We start from the raw sequence: 12434 nt of genomic DNA, 5'->3' as shown, positions 1-12434 counted from the left end.
GATTAAATGAGATGAAGTATGCAAATTACTTAGCATACTAAGCATTAGCTTCCATGTGGTGATACTACAAAGTGGTTGCTATTACAATGAAACTGATCAGCAGACCTAATCTAATTTTATAGTACCTGGGAAGTGAGGAGGTAGAAAGTAGAGTTATCCCTCTCCTGAACCCAGTATGGGTTAATATTAGTCCTTTGAAGTTCTTTTCAAATGGTGGAGCAGAGACTGTCCAGGAAACAGTTCCAGGAAATTGAAGTCCTGATTGGATCTGAAAAGGTGATAAAGATCGTAGTAAGCACAACTTCATTTAGCCACTTTCTGTTCTAGGACTGCTTTGCACTTGCAGGTCAAAGAGTCACGAGTCTTTCACCAAATAAGCCTTTCACCATTTTCCCCCTAAGCTTTATTGAAGTGTGATTTAGAAATAAAAATTGTAGGGGCACCTGGGTGGCTCAGAGGGTTAAGCCTCTGCCTTCAGCTCAGGTCATGATCTCAGGGTCCTGGGATCAAGCCCCATATCAGGCTCTTTGCTCAGCGAAGAGCCTGCTTCCCCCCTCTCTCTCTGCCTGCCTCTCTTCTTACTTGTGATCTCTCTGTGTCAAATTAAAAAAAAAAAATTGTATATATTTAGGTTGTCCAGCATGATTTTTTAAAAAAGCATTTGTCTTTCTGCATCTGGCTTATTCACTTAGCATAATATCCTCCAAGTTCATCAATGTTGTTGCAAACGGCAGGATTTCCTTCTTTTTTATGGATGAATAATATTTCTACATATATTGCCAAAAGAAAATTCTGAGAACTTGATGCGAAAGTTTGACTGAGCAAGAAACAAACTGCAAACAGGGAAACTTCAGACCCCAAACTCATATACATTCATAAGCATGACATTACAGTATGGCTTCTAAGGTGAAAATGAAGAAATTGTTTAACCTTTACAGTAAGTGGTTACTACAGTGGGATTTTCCATACAGCAGGATATTAGTTAAAAGTGATTAACTTATACTATCTTACACCATTTTAGGAAGACGATTTAAGTTTCACTTAGGATGGTCAGAGGCATACACATGAAATAACTTACGTTAAGTATTGTTTACAGTCATGAAATAAGGTAGCTTAAGTTTTGCTTATGTGACTTCCATGGTTTTGTCTGTCTCAGAGATCTCCATCTTATTTTAACAATATACCACATTTCCTTTGTCTGTTCATCTGTTGACAGACACCTAGGTTGTTTCCATATCTTGGCTATTGTGCTACAATGAACATGGAGTGCAGATTTTCTTGAAGACAATGACTTCACTTCATTTAGATACACACCCAGAAGGGAAATTGCTTGATCATATGGCAGTTTTATTTTTAATTTTTTGAGGAACCCACATACTTTTTCCACAATAGTTGTATCAGTTCCCATCAGCATCATATAAGAGTTCCCTTTTCTCCACACCCTCTCCAACACTTGTTATCTCTTATCTTTTGATACTTGCCATCTTAACAGGTGTGAAGTGAGAGTTCATTGTGGTTTTGATTTACATTTTCCTGGTGACTGGTGATGTTGAACAACTGAACAACTTCTCATATGCCTGGTGGCCATTTGTATGTACTTTCAGGGGAAATATCTGTTCATGTCTTTTGCCCATTAAAAAAATCTGATTTTTGTATTTGTTTTTGTTTTTGCTGTTGAGTTGTATATGTTCTTCATAAATTTTGGATACTAATCCTTTATCAGATATGTCAGATATGTCATTTGCAAATATCTTCTCCCATTCAGTACCTCTTCCTTTAATTTTATTGATTGTTTCCTTCGCTGTGCAAGTTTTATATTAATATAGTCATAATGGCTTATTTTTGCTTTTGTTTCGCTTGCCATAGAAGACATATCTAGAAAAATGTTCCTATGGCCAATGTCAGAGAAATTACTACCTGGGCTGTCTTTAAGGGTTTTCCTGATTTCAGGCCTCACATTTAGGTCCTTAATCCATTTTGAGTTTATTTTTGTATATGGTGTAAGAAAGTGATCCAATTTCATCCTCTTGCATGCAGCTGTCCAGTTTTCCCAACACCATTTGTTGAAGAGACTGTTTTTTTTTTTCTATTGCATAATCTTGCCTCCTTCATTGAAGATTAATTGACCATATAACCATGGATTTATTTCTGGGCTCTCAATTCTGTTGCATTAATCTTTCTGGGCTCTGTATTCTTTTCTTTTTTTTAAATTGTGTTGTGTTAGTCACCGTAAAATATATCATTAGGTTTTTTTTTTTTTTTGCAATGTTGGAAATTTATTCTGATTTTTCTGTAGACACAATTTTACCATAGAGTCCCTAATAAAAGCCCATGCCCAAACTCTATAAATGATGCCACACACCATATTGAACAAACATGAGTTTTATATCTATTATTTGAACAGTGTAATACTTTCTAAAGTATACATAGAACAATTAGAAAAATACAACCACTAATCATGAAAAGAAAACTGTATTTAACACATCATTAGTTTTTGGTGCAGTGTTCCAAGATTCATTGTTTATGTACGACACCCAGTGCTCCATGCAATACGTGCCTTCCTTAATACCCACCACCAAGCTCACCCATCCCCTCACTTCCCTCCCTTCTAAAACCCTCAGTTTGTTTCTCAGAGTTCACAGTCTCTCTTAGTTCATCTCACCCTCCAATTCCCCCCAATTCACTTTTCTTTTCCTTCTCTTAATGTCCTCCATACTATTCCTTATGTTCCACAAGTAAGTGAAACCATACGATAATTGACTTTCTCTGCTTGACTTATTTCACTCAGCATAATCTCCTCCAGTCCCATCCATGTTGATGCAAAAGTTGGGTATTCATCTATAAAGAACTTCTCAAACTCCACACCCAAAAAACAGACAACCATGTGAAAAAATGGGCAAAAGACATGATCAGACACTTCTCCAATGAAGACATACAAATGGCTAACAGACACATGAAAAAATGTTCATCATCATTAGCCATCAGGGAGATTCAAATCAAAATCACATTGAGATACCACCTTACACCAGTTAGAATGGCAAAGATTAACAAGGTAGGAAACAACAAATGTTGGAAAGGATGTGGAGAAAGGGGAGCACTCTTACACTGTTGGTGGGAAGGAAAGTTGGTGCAGCCACTTTGGAAAACATTGTGGAGATTCCTCAAAAAATTAAAAATAGAGCTACCCTATGACCCTGCAATTGCACTACTGGATATTTACCCCAAAGATACAGATGTAGTGAAAAGAAGGGCCATATGTACCCTAATGTTCATAGCAGCAATGCTCACAGTTGTCAAACTGTGGAAAGGGCTGAGATGCCCTTCAACAGACGAATGGATAAAGAAGATGTGGACTCCACATTATGTTACATTGATCTATGTGTCGTTTTTGTGCTAGTGCCATAGTATTTTGATTACTACAGCTTCACAGTATATCTTGAAATCTGGGATTCTGATACCTCCAGTTTCATTCTCTTTCAAGAGTTCTTTGTCTATTTGAGGTCTTTTGTGGCTCCACATAAATTTTAGGATTGTTTGTTATAGGTCTGTGAAAAATGCTATTGGTATCTTCATAGGAATTGCATTAAGTATGTAGATTGCTTTGGGTAGTATGGACATTTTAACAGCATTTGTTCTTCCAACCCATGATTATGGAATAGCTTGCCATTTGCTTGTGTCATCTTCAGTTTTTTTCAACATGTCTTATAGTTTTCAGAGTATAGGACTTTCACTTCTTGGTTATGTTTATTCCTAGGCATTTTATTATTTTTCATGTAATTGTAGATGGGATTTCTTTGATGGCTTTTCTTAATTTCTCTTTCTGCTACTTCATTATTAATGTATAGAAATGCAATGGATTTCTGTATATTGATTTTGTAACCTGCAACCTCACTGAATTCATGTATCAGTTCTAATTGTGTGTGTGTGTGTGTGTGTAGTATTTAGGATATTCTATATATATATTCATGTTATATTCAAATAGTGAAAGTTTTACTTCTTCCTTATGAATTTGGATACCTTTTATTTCTTTGTTTGTTTGTTTGTTTGTTTGACTGTACAGCTAGGACTTCCAGTACCATGTTGAATAAAAGTAGTAGTGAGAGTGGACATACTTGTCTTGTTCCTGACCTTAGTAGAAAAACACTGTTTTTCACCACTGAGTTTGATGTAAGCTGTGGTTGTTTCACCTAAGGCCTTTATTACATTGAGCTATGTTCCTGCCAAAGTTCCTCCAACTTTGTTGAGGGCTTTTAATCAAGAATGGATGTCATAATTTGTCAAATAGTTTTTCTGCATCTATTGAAATAATCGTAGAGTTTTTTTCTCCTTTCTCTTGTTGATGCATTGTATCACAATAATTATTTATAAACATTGAACCACCCTTGTATACCAGGAATAAATTCCACTTGATCATGGTGAATAATTTTTTTAATGTATTGTTGGATTTGACTTGCTAACATTTTGTTGAGGATTTTTGCATCTATATTCATCAAAGATATTGGCTTGCTGTTCTCTTATGTAGTGTCTTTATGTGGCTGTTATCAGGGTGATGCTGGCCTCATAAATTTGGACCCTTTCCTTCCTCTTCTACTCTGTGGAAAAGTTTGAGAGAATAGGTATTAACTCTTCTTTAATGTTTGGTGGAATTCACCTTTGAAACTGTCTGATCCTGGACTTTTGTTTGTTGGGAGTTTTTTGATTACTGATTCAATTTCATTGCTGGTAATAGGTCTGTTCAAATTGTCTATTTCTTCTTGGATTCAGCTTTGGAAAATTATATGTTTCTACAAATTTATCCATTTCTTCTAGGTTTTCCAATTTGTTGGCATATAGTTTTTCATGATATTCTCTTATAATCCTCTATTTCTGTGGTGTTGGTTATTATTCCTTCTTTTTCACTTCTGATGTTGTTTATTTGAGTCATCTCCCCCACAACCCATTCTTTTTATGAGGCTGGCTTAAAGTTTTATCACTTTAGTTGATCTTTTCAAAGAATGAGCTCCTGAAACAGTATGGAGGTTCCTCAAAAAGTTGAAAATAAAGCTACCCTACAACCCAACAATTGTGCTACTGGGTATTTACCCTAAAGATACAAGTGTAGTGATCTAAAAGGATGTGTGCATCCCAATGTTTATAGCAGCAATGTCCACAATAGCCAAACTATGGAAAGTGCCAGGATGATGTCCATCAACAGATGAATGGATAAAGAAGACATGAGATCTATCTATCTATCTATCTATCTATCTATATATGGGTGCATATACATATAGATATATCTATATCTATCTATCTATCTATCTATCTATATATATATAATGGAATACTATGCAGCCATTAAAAATGATGTGGTTGGAGCTAGAGGGTATTATGCTAAGCGAAATAAGTCAAGTAGAGAAAGACAGTTGTTACATGATCTCTCTGATCTGAGGAATTTGAGAGGTAGGGCAGGGGATTGTGGGGGGAAAAGAGGGAAAAATGAAACAAAATGGGACGGGGGAGGGAGACAAACCATAAGAGACTCTTAACCTCAGGAAACAAACTGAGGGTTGCTGGAAGGGAGGGGTGTAGGATGTATAGGGTGCCTGGGTGATGGACATTTGGGAGGGTATGTGTTATGGTAAGTGCTGTGCTGTGAGTTGTGTAAGACTGATGATTCACTGACCTGTACCCCTGAAACAAATAATACATTTTATGTTAATTTTTTTAAAAGGGGGATAAAAAGAACCAGTTCCTGGTTTCATTGAGCCCTTCTATTGTTTTTTAGTTTCTATATTGTTTATTTCTGCTTTAATCTTTATTATTTATTTCCTTCTACTGGTTTTAGATTTTGTTTATTCTTCTTTTTCCTGCTCTCTTAGGCGTAAAGTTAGGTTATTTGAGACTTTTCTTACTTCTTGAGTAGACCTGTATTGCTATAAACTTCCCACTTAGAACAGCTTTTTCTGCATCCCAAAGATTTTGGATCATTGTGTTTTCATTTTCGTTTATCTACGTGTATTTTTGGATTTCCTCTTTGGGTTTCCGTGGTTGATCCATTCATTGTTTAATAGCACGTTATTTAACCTCCATGTTTTGGGCTCTTTCCAGACTTTCTCTTGTGCTTGGTTTCTAGTTACATGGTGTTGTGGTCAGAAAAGATGCATTATATGTCTTCAATCTTTTTGAATTCATTGAGACTTGTTTTGTGGCCTAATATATGATGTATTCTGGAGAATGTTGCATGTGCACTTGAAAAGAATGTATATTCTGCTGTTTTAGGTGGAATATTATGAATATATATATTAGATCCATCTGGTCCAATGTGTCATTCAGAGCTACTGTCTCTGCTGATTTTCTTTTTTTTTTTTAATTTTTAAATTTTTTTATAAACATATAATGTATTTTTATCCCCAGGGGTACAGGTCTGTGAATCACCAGGTTTACACACTTCACAGCACTCACCATAGTACATACCCTCCCTGATGTCCATAACCCCACCCCCCAGAAACCCTCAGTTTGTTTTGTGAGATAAGAGTCACTTATGGTTTGTCTCCCTCCCAATCCCATCTTCTTTCATTTATTCTTTTACTACCCCCCAAACCCCCCACATTGCATCTCCACTTCCTCATATTAGGGAGATCATATGATAGTTTCTCCGATTTACTTATTTCACTAAACCTGATACCCTCTAGTTCCATCCATGCCGTCGCAAATGGCAAGATTTCATTTCTTTTGATGGCTGCATAGTATTCCATTGTGTATATATACCACATCTTTATCCATTCATCTGTTGAAAGACATCTAGGTTCTTTCCATAGTTTAGCTATTGTAGACATTGCTGCTATAAACATTTGGGTGCATGTGCCCCTTCGGATCACTACGTTTGTATCTTTAGGGTAAATAACCAGTAGTGCAATTGCTGGGTCATAGGGTAGCTCTATTTGCAACTTTTTGAGGAACCTCCATGCTGTTTTCCAGAGTGGTTGCATGAGCTTGCATTCCCACCAACAGTGTAGGAGGGTTCCCCTTTCTCTGCATCCTCACCAGCATCTGTCATTTTCTGACTTGTTAATTTTAGCCATTCTGACTGGTGTGAGGTGATATCTCATTGTGGTTTTGATTCGTATTTCTCTGATGCCAAGTGATGTGGAGTACTTTTTCGTGTGTCTGTTGGCCATCAGGATGTCTTCTTTTCTGCTGATTTTCTGTTTGAATGATCTACCCCCTGATGTAGGTGGGGTGTTAAAGTCTACTATTATTTTATTACTATTGATTACTTCTTTTATGTTTCTTATTGGCTGCTTTATGTATTTGGGTACTCCTGGGTTGGGAACGTAAATATTTACACTTATTATATCTTCTTGTTGGATCATTCCCTTTATGATTATATAGTATCTTTCTTTGTTTCTTGTTTTAAAATCTATTTTGTCCAACATAAACATTGCTACCCCAGATTTATTTTCACCTCCATTTGTATGATAAATGCTTTTCCATCTCTTCATTTTCAATCTGCATGCTGTATCTTTAAGTCTGAGTTTTTTTGTAGGCAGTATATAGAGGGGTCTTCAAAAAAAAAAAAAAAAGATTTATTTATTTATTTTAAAGAGAGAGAAAGCATGAGAAGCAGGGGCAGAGGGAGAGAAAAATCTCAAGCACATTCTGTGCTGAGCATGGAGCTTAACCATATATGTGATCTTAGGGCTTGATCCCAAGACCCTAAGATCACCATCAGAGCTAAAACCAAGAGTTGAATGCTTAACTGACTACACCATCCAGGCGCCCTGATAGGTCTTTCTTTTTTTATCCATTCTATCATCTTATGTCTTTTCATTGAAGTGCTGAGTCCATTTACATTCTAAATAACATTTTTATAAATTTTTTATAAACATTTAATGTATTTTTATCCCCAGGGGTACAGGTCTGTGAATTGCCAGGCTTACACACTTCATAGCACTCACCATAGCACATACCCTCCCCAATGTCCATAAATCTACCCCCCAAAATAACTCCTGATAGGTTATGTACTTATTGCTATTTTTAAGCTTGTGTTATAGCTGTTTTTGTATTTCTTCTCTGCTCCTTTCTTCTCTTGCTCTCTTTTCTCATGGTTTTCAGGTTTTTTGTTTTGTTTTGTTGTGTTTTTTAGTGATATATTGGATTCCTTTTTCTTTATTTTTTGCATATCTGTACTGGTTTTTTATTTGTGGCTACCTTTAGGTTTGTACATAACATCTTACGCATTTAGCAGTCTATATTAAGTTGATGATAAGTTAAGTTGATTCCCCAGAGTCTCTCAAATTATTTTTGTTTTTGTGATTGTGTTATAGAGTTCCCTATATACTTTGGATATTAACCCCTTATCAGATATATAGTTTGCAAATATTTTCTCTTACTCTGTAGATAGCCCTTTCATTTTGTTGATTGTTTCCTTTGCTGTGCAGAAGCTTTTAAGTTTAATGTATTCCCACTTGTTTATTTTTGCTTTTGTTGCCTGTACTTTGGTGTTATATGACCAGTGTCAAGAAGCTTACCCTTATCTTTTCTTCTAGGAGTTTTATGGTTTCATGTCTTACATTTAAGTCTTTAATCTGCTTTGAATTGATTTTTGTGTATGTTGTAAGGGTTCAAGTTCATTCTCTTGCATGTGGCTATCTAGTTTTCCCAACACCACATATTGAAGAGATTTTACTTTCTTCCATTGTGTATTCTTGGCACCTTTGTCTTTTCTTTTTTTCTTTTTAAAGATTTTATTTATTTATTTATTTATTTATTTGACACACAGAGAAAGATCACAAGTAGGCAGACAGGCAGGCAGAGAGAGGTGGGGGAAGCAGGCTCCCTGCTGAGCTGAGAGTCCAAAGTGGGGCTTGATCCCAGGACCCTGGGATAATGACCGGAACTGAAAGCAGATACTTAACCAACTGAGCCACCCGTGCCCCAGACACATTTTTTTTTTTTAAACGTTAGCTAGTTTTGTTCTGTCCTGAAGGCTTTCTTCAACTAACTTGTGATTTTAAATTCTTGGCTAATATTTTGTATTTAAGAGAGAGACAATGAAAAGCTGTTTAGAAACTGTAATTGGCAGAGCTGGTTAATTGGTGGATTCACTGTTGGGTGGTCTGGCTGAGCTGTTTTATTGGGTGCTCAAAGAGGACCCCTCCAGTAGTAAGGCTACCATACTCTCCTTGAAGCGGAGCAGAGGAGTGACAAGGGACCCAGGAGACCCAGGAGTCAGAATGTAATACTCACTTAATCTCTTGAGTTGTACCTCCCTTGACCTCAGGTCTTTCTTTCCTTTTTTAAAAAAAATATTTTATTTATTTATTTGACAGACAGAGATCACAAGTAGGCAGAGAGGCAGGCAGAGAGAGAGGGGAAGCAGGCTCCCTGCTAAGCAGAGAGTCTGATGTGGGGCTCGATCCCAGGACCCTGAGACCAGGGCCTGAGCCAAAGGCAAAGGCTTTACCCCACTGAGCCACCCAGGTGCCCTGCCCTCAGGTGTTTCTAGTGCCCTTAAGCCCAGGGTCTCTTGGCTAGTAAACTGGATTCCTGCCGGAGTCAGGAAGCGGCACCTTTCCAGCTCTACAGGATGTAGAAGGGGAGATGGCTTCATAAGCATCCCTTTAAAAATATTCATTTTGATTTTAGCTCAGTTAAATCTCAACCTTCAGTGGTATCTGGTGACTCCAATTTCGGTACTTTCTTGAGACTGTTGCTCAAATTAACCTCCTGGTGGGTTGCTCCATTTTGGCTTAGTTCGCACCTTTCTCTGGTCCACCAGGTTAATTAACACTCCTCCATCTGCTCTCCATGTTGTATTTCTGTAATGCTGTCAGCTCTTCCTCTTCTCCCATTAACTCCATGCTTACAAGGGTATGCCTTTTTAAGAAGACTCATTTATATTCATTTTATAACACTTTTATTATAAAGGGGTCATAATTATGTGCTCAACTCACCATTTCTAATAAGTACTTCCTTGTCTTGTCTTTATGTTGCTGCTGCATTTGATACTCTAGACCACTTATTCTAGAAACTTTATCATCCTTTGGTTTCTGTGGCCAGATTTTTTTTTTCTTTTGTCACATCATCTCACCTACTTTCCTTGGTTATTTCTTCTTCCACTGCTTATCCCTTAACGGATGTTGTTCCCTGTGTCTCTGTCCTCTTATGTTTTCATTCACATGTTTGCTATAGACAACTTTACCCGCCTACATGGGTTTAACCCATGTCCTTAATGCTGTTGACTCCCAAAACTACCTGGGGTGCTAGATTCACATAAAACTCAGAAACAAGAGGAAAAGAGGACCCTGTCTCCCTATATGCTACCCAGAAAATACAAACACACTGGAGCCAAAAGGTCCTCCCTTTAGAAAAATAGCAGGAGTGAAAGAAGGCATTCAACTTTATAAAGGTAAGAGAAAGAGCCAAACAAGAGCTGGATTACTCATGATACTGGAGCTTTTGCGGCAATAAAGAGGAATCCCTTGATCGCACTGACCGAACACAGAGGTTTCTATCTGCGTCATGCAGAATCTGCTATGGATTGGGGCAGCTCTCCTGGGCAGCTATTCTCCTATACTGATTCACTTCTCCCAGTGTCATCAGTTTTATAGAACTTCCATTTCAGCACATGTTGTGACTCTCACCGCCTTAGGAGAGGGGAGAATGGCTGAGCACAGGCAATGAAGTACCTGTATTTGGAGGTGAAGTACGTCAGGTTTCCAATCACTGGCCAAAGCAAGTCACACCGTTACCCCTAGTTTCAAGGGTGCAGGAAAGAATAATCCTCTCTGGCCCTGAGAATTGGATACTGTTGAACCGCAGTAATTTATTTATAGCATTGAAAATATTAAATTGTAAATAGAAAATCTGGCTTTAAACAAAGTGCCTTTTTATTTTCATCCTTCTACTGCCTAACTTGGTGGCTGCTACGGAGAAGTTGTCAATATATATGACATTCAGATAGAGTTTGGGGATGATCTGGTAAGTCTCTTTGAAAAGATGTTCAAGAAGAGTCTCAATCAATGCCTTGTTTTCTTTCTAAAACAAACAGAAACATCCACAATCCCTCCACTGACCTCCCTGCTGGGCTCACAGATAGAGTCATTTTCAAAAATAGTACTTGCAGCATCTAAATATTTGAAGCCTCCCTAAGAACTCGAGTTTAAAGTTTGCAAAGAAGGCATTTCATAGCCATACTGTTTATATTTGCTTTGATCAATATTATTCCCCAACCTCAAACATGATGGGGAAACTGGGAAGGAAAAACATGTTACAAAATATTGCCCTCAGGAACTCAGTTAGGTGTGTGTGGCATGCGTGTGTGTGAGCATCTGGTGTGCAGGTGTACTTTTCATGGTAAGCATGGGACAGTCAGTCTTGTTGGCCGTCAGTATGCTTAAGGACAGATAAATATGAGCTTCATGGAGTGTGAAATTGACTATAGGAGTTTTGGGCTCCAATTGATAGCCACTCTCTTATATTTTCTATCTTGCTTCCATGAGGTACTATTTCTTGACCTCTGATGGGCACTTTCTAATATGCAGATGAAATCCTTAGATGAGAGGTAGTATTAAATGACTGGTGTAGAGGAATGCAAAGGATCCAAAAGAGAGATTGTCCCTTCAAGGTTTATTTTGCATTTCTCAGGTGTTTTGTAGTTCTTTAAATAAAAGCTTTGTTTTTTAAAACAAATTACATACATTTACCATAAACAATTCAAGTAACAGGTACAAGTGCAAAGGAGAGAGTTAAAAAAAAAAATTCAATAGCCCAAGAATAGTAATGACCAATATCACACCAGGTCTTTAATGATCTGACCACCACCACCCTCTGGTTTTCCTCCTGCCTTGCTGGTTCCTCTGCCTCTTCCAGTCTCTCAGGGGTGAAGATCCCAGGGAAGCCGCAGACCCTCTCCTCATCTCCACCTTTACCCCAGTGGGAACCTGGCCAGTTCTATAGCTTTAAATGATACCTGGATGCTGACCATTCCCACATTTATATCTCCAGCTTTGTTCTTTGGTAACTGCACAGCTAGACTGCAAGGAAAGAACCACTGATGTGGGCATGTTGAGAAAATCCAAGTAGAGATCTAGTTGGATTCTCCTTCTTTTAGCTCTAAAGTTATATGGGCCTCTGATACTTCTAGATATACTATTTATTGATAACACTAGTTTTTTAATCTTACTGCCTTTTAATACTACCTATCATTTGTTGAGCACCTACTACATATTAGATATTATGCCCTGTGTTTTACATATATTACCTCTTTCCAACCTCATGATTCTTAGAGTAGATTTTAAGAAATAACAAGAAACTCATAACCAAGGCTTAGAAAGATAAACAACTTGTCCAATTGATATAGTTAGTAGGTATTAAGAGTTAGGATATGAACTTGGGGGACCCATGCTATTTCTGTATGCTTTATGGCCTCCATTTGCATTTCAATGTAAATT

At 37.4% G+C, this 12434-nt stretch overlaps 1 long non-coding RNA gene across 1 annotated transcript in view; it reads right to left on the bottom strand.

Annotated features, from left to right (window-relative positions):
• Positions 1-12434, bottom strand: part of LOC123391465 — a 33117-nt gene that overhangs the window by 14836 nt on the left and 5847 nt on the right. Inside the window, exon 2 of the long non-coding RNA XR_006606170.1 lies at positions 126-268. This is a non-coding gene — a long non-coding RNA (uncharacterized LOC123391465). The remainder of the gene's footprint in view (positions 1-125; positions 269-12434) is intronic.

This window comes from Mustela putorius, unplaced genomic scaffold (genome assembly GCF_011764305.1).
Source record: "Mustela putorius furo isolate JIRA1106 unplaced genomic scaffold, ASM1176430v1.1 tig00000228_pilon_pilon_pilon, whole genome shotgun sequence".
Classification (NCBI taxonomy): domain Eukaryota; kingdom Metazoa; phylum Chordata; class Mammalia; order Carnivora; family Mustelidae; genus Mustela; species Mustela putorius.
The sequence above is the reverse complement of the archived record's forward strand: the minus strand, read 5'-3'. Positions and strand labels throughout refer to the sequence as shown.